General features: G+C 41.5%; 1 long non-coding RNA gene across 1 annotated transcript in view; it reads right to left on the minus strand.

Annotated features, from left to right (window-relative positions):
• LOC142828050 (uncharacterized) overlaps positions 1-8832 on the minus strand; it is a 284155-nt gene that overhangs the window by 113695 nt on the left and 161628 nt on the right. The window lies entirely within an intron of this gene.

The raw sequence follows: 8832 nt of genomic DNA on the forward strand, positions 1-8832 counted from the left end.
CATATGTTATTTTGAAATAGCGTTATTTCAAAATAGCACCATAACGCAAATATACAAATTAACCGTGGGATATTTAAATCCCGGCTTCATTTGCAATTTTGAATGTCTTCATTTGCATCCTTCTCTTGAAAGAGGGTGCAAATATAGACATACCCTACAGGAATAAGTCCTTTTGATTAGAAAAAGACTCTTTTACAACCTTTTCTGTGCTATCAGAACAGTCTCATGGTATATTTCAGTAAAGCTGGCAAGAAGTGCGGAGCTGAAATGACAATTAACAGTAATGAGGGGAAACAATTATCTACACTTAAGGGTTTAGACTTGGTTTGGGAGGAAGGTTTAGGTTGGATCTTATTTTTTCCAACTTATTCTTTGCCCCTAGCATTTATGAATTGATCTTCTTGTTTTGTAAAAGTACTTCCTCTCCCAGTCCAGTTTCATATATACCTTGAGAAATACTTGACATTGTTATGAGGGATCACAGTGTCACTCAACAGGAGTATGGCTGGTAGATTCATGCTTTTCAAAGTACTGCACAATGTAAAAGAATGCATCATTCTGTACATCTATGGATTTGAAATACTGCTGTTGATTTCCATTTTATTCTTTTTTATAACATTATATTTACTATGCAGAAATGGACTAAGGAAATTCCATTTACTCAAGGTTATAGACACTCTTTAAAAATGAGGTACATAATATAGCATATTATAGTTATATGACTATCTGATTTGGGGTAAAACTCTGCACTATCATAATTTGAGCGGAATCATGTCTGTGCAGCATATAAAAGTATGTCTCTTGTGAGGAGGCAACCTTGCTTCCTGTACTACCACACCCATTAGCCCAGTAGGTAATGGTCAGTCACTCCTGCTGTTGGACATGAAAAAAAGAGAGGGCATGAAATGCTCCTTCAGAATGGTAGATCACATTTCAGAACTCGAATACTATATTCAATGTAACAGAAAAATAAACAGGAGACCAAAACGTCAGATGACAAATGAAGATAAATCAAATTCTTTAACCTCAATATAAGTACTTGACAAATCACATCAGTTCTTTGCAGGATCTTCAAATCACAGATAGAAATAATCTCAGTTTCTTAGATTATCCTGACAACGTGAAACACTTTCTATAGATTACTGTGATTTCTAACTTTAATTTGTCATAAGGTTTTCAATTTTGACATCAAATACAAAAAACACAAACTGGCTAGAGCTGAAACTCTGGAGTATCCAGTTTATTAAAAACTGTTTGTTTCAGGGCAACAGGGTAACATTCACTCTTCATCCACTGAGCCTAAGCACCAACCAGTATGGATACCGCAGAACTCTAAAGATACTTGGGAAGATTTTCAAAGGTACTAATGGCAGTTCGGTATAGTATAGGCTAGATGTGATCCCAAACAGCTCTGCTAAGCTACATCAACTTTTATCTCCATGGCCATGTCAGTGTCTGGCCAATTTAATCTTTGGCTTTCCTACTTACTATGTCCACAAGATTGCCTACTACTGCCATCTGCGATGGAAATTTCTCTGATTTCTTATATGCACCCACTAAGTATTCTCCAGAGATTTGTATTGTTATATCTCAACTTTTTTAAAAAAAATGTGCACTATCACACTGGCCATTTATTTTTTTTAAAGTTTTTGATCCTCTGCTAAATGGGTCAAGGATAGTAAGAACTGGGAAACCTATCATAATGCTAGATTTTTATGAAAATAGTATTTTTACTATCTTGACCTCAAGAATTATGCTGGCAAATTAGGTAAACGCACATACTCATCAAATCTCTACAAACAATTGCCGGGTTTTATACATGCAAAGGGATTAATTTTGCAAGTGTATCGGATCATCCTCACATTAATTTACAGATAATAATCATAAACATTGACCCTTTTAGATGACTTGGGAACGTATCTCTCCAGCGTGAGAATGTCTGGCATTTTCAGTCTAAGGGTATGTCTACACTACCACCCTAGTTCAAACTAGGGTGGTAATGTAGGCAACTGGAGTTGCAAATGAAGCCCGGGAAATTCAAATCCCGGGCTTCATTTGCAACTCTGTTGCCTACATTACCACCCTAGTTCAAACTAGGGTGGTAGTGTAGACATACCATAAGAAATAAAAATATTCTCAGGCTTTGATGAACTATGAATCCAAAACTACTTCATGTGTAGGCTAATATAGTGTATAGGGTTTGCCTGATGCAGTAACATGGTTGTATGATGGAAGATCGCTCCTCTGTTTGTTGAGCTTTATTGATATGGCACAGAATGACAACTAATGGATTACATGAAGTTTTAGATCAACTCAACACATAAAAAATGCCATCTCAGAGTTGATTCCTTTTACATCATATTTGATTATTAACATAGTAGTATGAAAGCAAAATCAAATTTTAACAATTAAAGAGAAATACCTGGATTTTTTCAATTAATTTGTCTGACCCCTTGCTTCTTTTTTCAAATAACAAGTTAAACATTTGCATTCTCTTTTAGAGAACACTCTGATGCCTTGTTTGACTGGTTTGAAAGAGAACATTGTTTAAAGCCAAGCCAAGCCAAGCCAAGCCAAGCCCTGACCCAATTCCGGCAATGACCTGATATAAATAAATGAGCAGCAACTAGTTATAATGCAACAAAAACCTATAAAAGAATGGGGCAGACAGGCCTTCATGGAAATGAGCAAACTGTGTGCAACAGACCACACCTTTCGCCATATTGTCTCAAAGGTACTGGGAAAATAAACTAGTCCTGCTTTCCTTAATTATAAGGCTATCTTCCTAGAATCAGGAAACTGGTCACAAAGGGCATTTCTATACTGTGTGATAAGGTCGAATCTAATACAGTTGATTTCTTACCACTCGCTTTAGCGAAGTCAAAGGTCTGTATCCTCACTGCGGGGAAGAATCAAATGTAGTCTGAAGTAGTGCATCCCCATTAGGGAGATTACTGTCGACGTAGAGAGCAATGCATCATGGGTAGCTTGGCATTCTGCACTATGATCCCTGTGCCTGTTTAGTCCAAAACTCTGCAGCGGGTGGTTAGGGGCTCATGTCAGCAGTGTACCAAAATGCACTCATCTAGTCCTTCCCTCCTTGCATGAGATAAAGGGGAAGTAGTGTGCTCATGCTTTTTGGTGCCTTGGTTGCCCTTTCAGATGCTATAACACACGAGCATGAAGCCCGATTGGCATGAAAGCACTGTCATGTTCATGTCTGTCATGGAGAGCCTAATGGTGCAGTACTTCGACGGCATACACGTTTTTTCTCCAGGAAGATGACAAAGCCTGGTATGGCATGGAGGCACGGCTCAGGCAAGGCCTAGCGCTGCTGGTAGCACACCCACCAGTCAGTCCTCTGGACACAATGGAATGCAGATTTTGGCACTGAGAGACAAGCGTAGGCTGGTGGGGCTGCATTGTGGAACAGAGATGGGATGATCAGCAGTGGCTGCAGAACTTCCAAATGTGCAAGGCTGCATTCCTGGAACTGTGCGAATGGCTTTCCCTTGCCTTGAGGCACCAGAATCCCCTGCTGAGATCCACTCTGACTGTGGAGAAGCAAATGGCAATTTGTCCTATGGAAGCTTACTACGCCAGGCAGCAATCGCAAAGTGGTGAATCAGTTCAGAGTGGGGAAAAGTACAGTGGAGACTGCTGTTATACAAGTAGCCATGGCCATCAATAACATTCTGCAACGGAGGGAAACGTGGATACCATAGTGGATGACTTTGCCACAATGGGCTTCCCTAACGGTGGGGGGGCCATAGACAAAACGCACATCCCCATCTTGGCCCCCCACCACCTTGCCTCAGAGTACATCAGCTGCAAGGGGTACTTCTCCATGGTGCTCCAGGTGCTGGTGGATCACAAGGGCCATTTCACTGGCATCAACCTGGGAGGGTTGGGAAAGGTGCATGATGCATGCATCTTTAGGAACTCCTGCCTCTTCTGAAAGTTGCATAGTGGCACCAATGCCAATAGTGATCCATGGCGACCCAACCCACCATTTCCTTGCGTGGCTCATGAAGCACAGGCAGCTTGGACCCCCCAGCAAGGCTGAGTGGTGAGAATGGTGCATTTGGATGTTTAAAGGGATGGTTCAGGACTTTCCTGACTCGGCTGAACTTCAGTGAGCACAACATTCCCTTTGTGGTGGCAGCATGTTGTGTGCTCAACAACCTGTGTGAGAGCAAGGGGGAAACTTATCTGGCAGGGTGCCTAGAGAGAGAGTTTGAGTAGCCGGACACCAGCACTATCAGGAGAGTACAGCAAGGGACAGTGCACATCAGACACCTTAAAGGACAGTTTTATGCAAGACTTCTTTTGGGACTCTGTCATGTGGCTCTCCACAAGTTGCCCCTGATTTTCATCTATTTGCCTTTAATCCCCCATACCACTCCTGCAGTTTAACCAAAAAAGAGATCATTGTTCAAAGAACATAACTTTTTATTTGGGGAAAACATCAGGGAAAGAAAAGAAGTGGGAACCAGGTGGGGGGAGGGAGTTCAGGAATGAGAATGGGACTGCCTTCTGCCTCCCAAAGGCCTGGAGGGTATGACTCCCCTTGATTTCCTTCCCCCGCCCTCTGGTGTCCCCTTTAGGGGTCCTAGGAGTCAAAGCAATGGGGCTGGTGGAGGATGGACTGGGCATGTCATTGAGAAGGGTGGGGTTCTGGGAAGAGTCCCGCTCTAGAGAAGGCACTGTGCACTCCATAACAGAGGTCAGGGAGGCAAACATAGTCTCATGTTGCCTCGCCAGCAGCTACCTGGTGGCCCTCCTCTCCTGCTGCTCCACAATCCAGTCCAAGTTCTCTGCCTGGATCTTCTCATGGAACTTGTCATTTTCACCTGTGGATCTGAGCCAGGTGGGCAGATGCTGGGGGGGGGGGGGGGGGCGAGAGAGAATGCACCAAGATGGCTGCTGTCCCAGCTTCAATGAAATGTTACAAGGGAAGACATTACAGCAGATAGTGTGTTAAGCCTACCCCTAATCTGTTAGCCTACACTAAAAGTCTCTGTAAAGACAAAGGAGATTTGTTCTGTGCAAGATGAAATGTTTGCTTTAAAGTGGGCACTTCACAGCCAGTACACAGACTTCTCAGGGGAGAATTGGACGCATTCAGTCTGGAGGCAGGCAGGCATGGTAAGGGACCAGCCAGAGCAGGAGCCTGCAGGTGGGATGGGGCGGTTGCAGACAGAAGTTTTTCAGGTCCAGCACATTCAGCTTCCTAGGGAGCGGATGGGTAAGGAGCGGAATTTGTGTCTGGCACATGCAGCTTCCTGGGGAAGAGTGCTAATAGGTTCCCCATCTCCCTCTTTTAGGTTGCTATGCAAGATATCAGTCTTCTCTGAATCACTCCAAGTGATCAGACACATATGCTGACTGAATGTGGTCATAAACCTGGGCCTTGTGCTGCACTGCTTTGTGGTTCAGTGACGTCAGACCATTTCCTGGTGGCTTGTCATGAGAAGGATTAAAGAGTTCCTATGGGAGAGCTTCATGGAGTTGTGCAGACAAGACTCCTGCTCCATCTGCAGACACATTAACAAGTTGCCCTTCCCCTTCCTCTGTGTAAGGAATATGCCTTTTGTCATGTAGCAGGTCCTTTTGACCATGGCCTCGTGCTTATTGCCCATACTGCCACACTAAAGCCCCTCACAAGAAAAACACAGGCCGCTGAGGTGGATCCAGAGATGGAGCTTGAAATCCCTCGGGTGCTCAGTACAGTTCTCAGTAAATGGAACTTAACTTGGCAAGCACCTGGGCCAATAAGATAAGAGTAGGGACACAAGCTGTCCTGTACACTAAGTTAACGAGCACTAAAAAACAGGACAAGATAGGAATAAGAGAAATGAGCTGTCATATACATCAGTTAACAAGCACCTGGAGAAGGGAAGCAAAAACATAGCTAGCTTTCATATGTGCCAGTCATGTCTGCATCAGGCACTGACCACAATGCCTTGAGGCAGACATCATATCACAAGGAAGAAATCCTAATATGGTACCGGATATCAAATAACCCTAATATGGTACCGGATGTCAAAATTATAGTATAAAGCACCCTGAGCCCTAAGCTCGGGGAGGTTCTATATCAAGATAGAAGGCACGTATCGTCCAGCCTGGCTAAGGGGTTAATCACCCAAGACCGCCTCCCACCCACCGAATCACAAAAAGGTGTACAAACCCGGAGCATGCTACACATTGTTTTTTGTCTGTGTATCGTAATTGTCACTGTCATTGTAAATATTGCTTAATATATTATTTATCAGCTTAGCAATAGTTAGTTGTATTGTATTAACCATATTGTATAATGGTACCACACCTACGTCTAAATAAGAACTAGAATTGAGGGGCTGTTCAGTGAATAGGCAAACTAATATTCTTTAATGTATGTTTTATTTGCATGCTACATTGTCTTAAACAAATCAGAGACAGTAATTTAATATAATCAGATTGTAGTTAATAAAGTTTGTAATTGGTTAAGTACATTTAAGTTTGGGCTTTCCTCCTTCGCGGCCCCAGTCCCTTGCCACAAAATGCCACCCCTAGACAATCTTTCGAGCCTCTGGTTCATCACCTTTAAAATCAGTTTAATCTAATCCAGGACCACAAACACTACTGTGTACCAATCATAATTGTGTAGTTAATGCACAGGGTCACTATGGAGCAGAGTTGGGTGCCTTTATTGTGTGTTTCCATAGCTTCACTTGTTAAGATTTCTTTTAAATTTAAGCTTAACTCTGAATTTCCTGGCTTTTATCATTCTAGAGATGGCAAAAATGATAACGGAAGGCGTTAGTCCCAGATCAAGAAAAAACTATCTAAAAATAACTTTAATAAATTTTAAAGTAACTACAAATCTCACAACCTAAAATACACTACATATAAAATTGCTATGCATTTTTAAATCAGTATAACAAATACATCTAAAGATTTACAGCTAAATGGCTAGGTATATCAACAAGTGATAACCCAGCCAGTTTTCTATTAATAATGTACCATAGTAACGCCTAATGGCCCAAGGTGTTGGATCCTGTACAGAAACATAATGAAAGACATTCCCTGCCCTGAGGAGTTAGCTGTATTTACTAGGCTTCAGCCCTCCTATTGCCCTAATGGTACAATTTATTATCGAAACACTCATGAAATAACTCAAAACAAAGCTATTCCCCTGACCAAAACAGGCTACAGTCCCCAGAGACATTTTTGTCCCTCGTATGAATCTAATAAAAGTGTTTCAGGACAAGTTGCCCCCTGAGATTTGTTACTAATTGGCAAAGAATATCTCCTATACATTTTTGTGGAGCTCTTACCTCTTAACATGTATTAGTGATCTTAAGAAACTTGTTGTATTATACCAGCGTTTCTCAAACTGTGGGTCCCGACCCCCCAGGGGGTTGCGAGCAACTTAGAGGGAGATTGCAAACAACTTAGAAGGAGGTCACGAGCAACTGAGAGGCTGGTTGCAGCAATGGAGAGGTGGGTCATGGTATCATAAGTTTGAGAACCCCTGTATTATACTAAGACTGTGGGATATAGTTTTCACAAACACACATTGGCTGGCATAAATAGGAGTTTTAACAATGACTTCAGTGGAAGCAGGGAGGCCAATGTGGCTCACTTTTGAAAACAGCACCCTGCATTATAACTAATGTTTGGCATTTTGAATAGTGATTTTCCCCTCCAGTAGAGTCATACGGACATCTTTTGTCAAGACTCTGGTTGAAGAACAATACTCCAGGTGCCATTAATCTGATTATGGGCAATGACTAATATTATTGCTAATGAGATTTCATAAAATGGATTAATCATTTGACTTAGGGAGGCTGTTGTCTTAGCAAACGTAATAAGTAAAATAAAATATGATTCAGTGTAAGTACAAAGAATGATATACAGTAGTGGTCACTGAAATTAAGCCAATGAAAGGACAAAATGGTAGAACATACAGTATCTGGTCAACAATCCTTAGTGCTAATAGACTGAGCAAATGCCGTTCTATATCCATGCCAAGGAACAGTGAGAAGGGATAGCTTTCTCAAACTGTTTGTATTTCAGCACTGAATTAGCTACTTAGCAGGGGCACTTAGGCCCTAAACTTGCAATCAGATCTCTATAAATGAAGATCCACTGTTCCTCACATGGAGTCTCTTTGGAAGTCCATTCATGCAGATCCACGTAAAGGATCAGGCATGTTGGTAGTACATTTGCTCCACATTCTAGTTTTCAACAAACCTCACCGAAAACTGTTGATGAAATCCTGGCTCCAGAGAAATCAATAGCAAAACTCCAGTTGATTTCACTGGGCCCAGAGTTCTGTCCCTTAATGTCAAATTGTATGTATTAAGATCAAGGGAAACAAAATGGTAGCTTTGTTCAATGAAAGAGATCCCATCCACTTGAATTTATTGAAACCGAGTAAAGTAAAACTACTGCAGTTTATATAATAAAATGACTTTTAGACTTCAGTCAGGTAGCTGGTTTCAGTGGCTGTTCAAAAATTACATGTGGACTATAGAGGGGGAGCAGGGAAAACTGACTTAAAAAGCTTTGAAATGAACAAGTAAACATAATGGAAAAATAGAGAATTATTTTAATTAATCATTTTGATGTTACATACAGCTATTAAAGGGACAAAAATATCTGGTAGAAATGTGATTTTAAATTTGCCGTTGTCCTTTTAAGAACTGTAAAAATGTCCCCTTCTGGCTGTACAAACCTTTTGGAATCTCAAACTGAACTCACCCTGTAGGTCACATCAATATGTCCTCCTTCTTAGCTCAACTTAGGTAAACCCTGTAATATACCCATTTGACCATCTGTATTCAT

Source organism: Pelodiscus sinensis, chromosome 3 (genome assembly GCF_052426305.1).
Source record: "Pelodiscus sinensis isolate ZL-2025 chromosome 3, ASM5242630v1, whole genome shotgun sequence".
Taxonomy (NCBI): Eukaryota; Metazoa; Chordata; order Testudines; family Trionychidae; genus Pelodiscus; species Pelodiscus sinensis.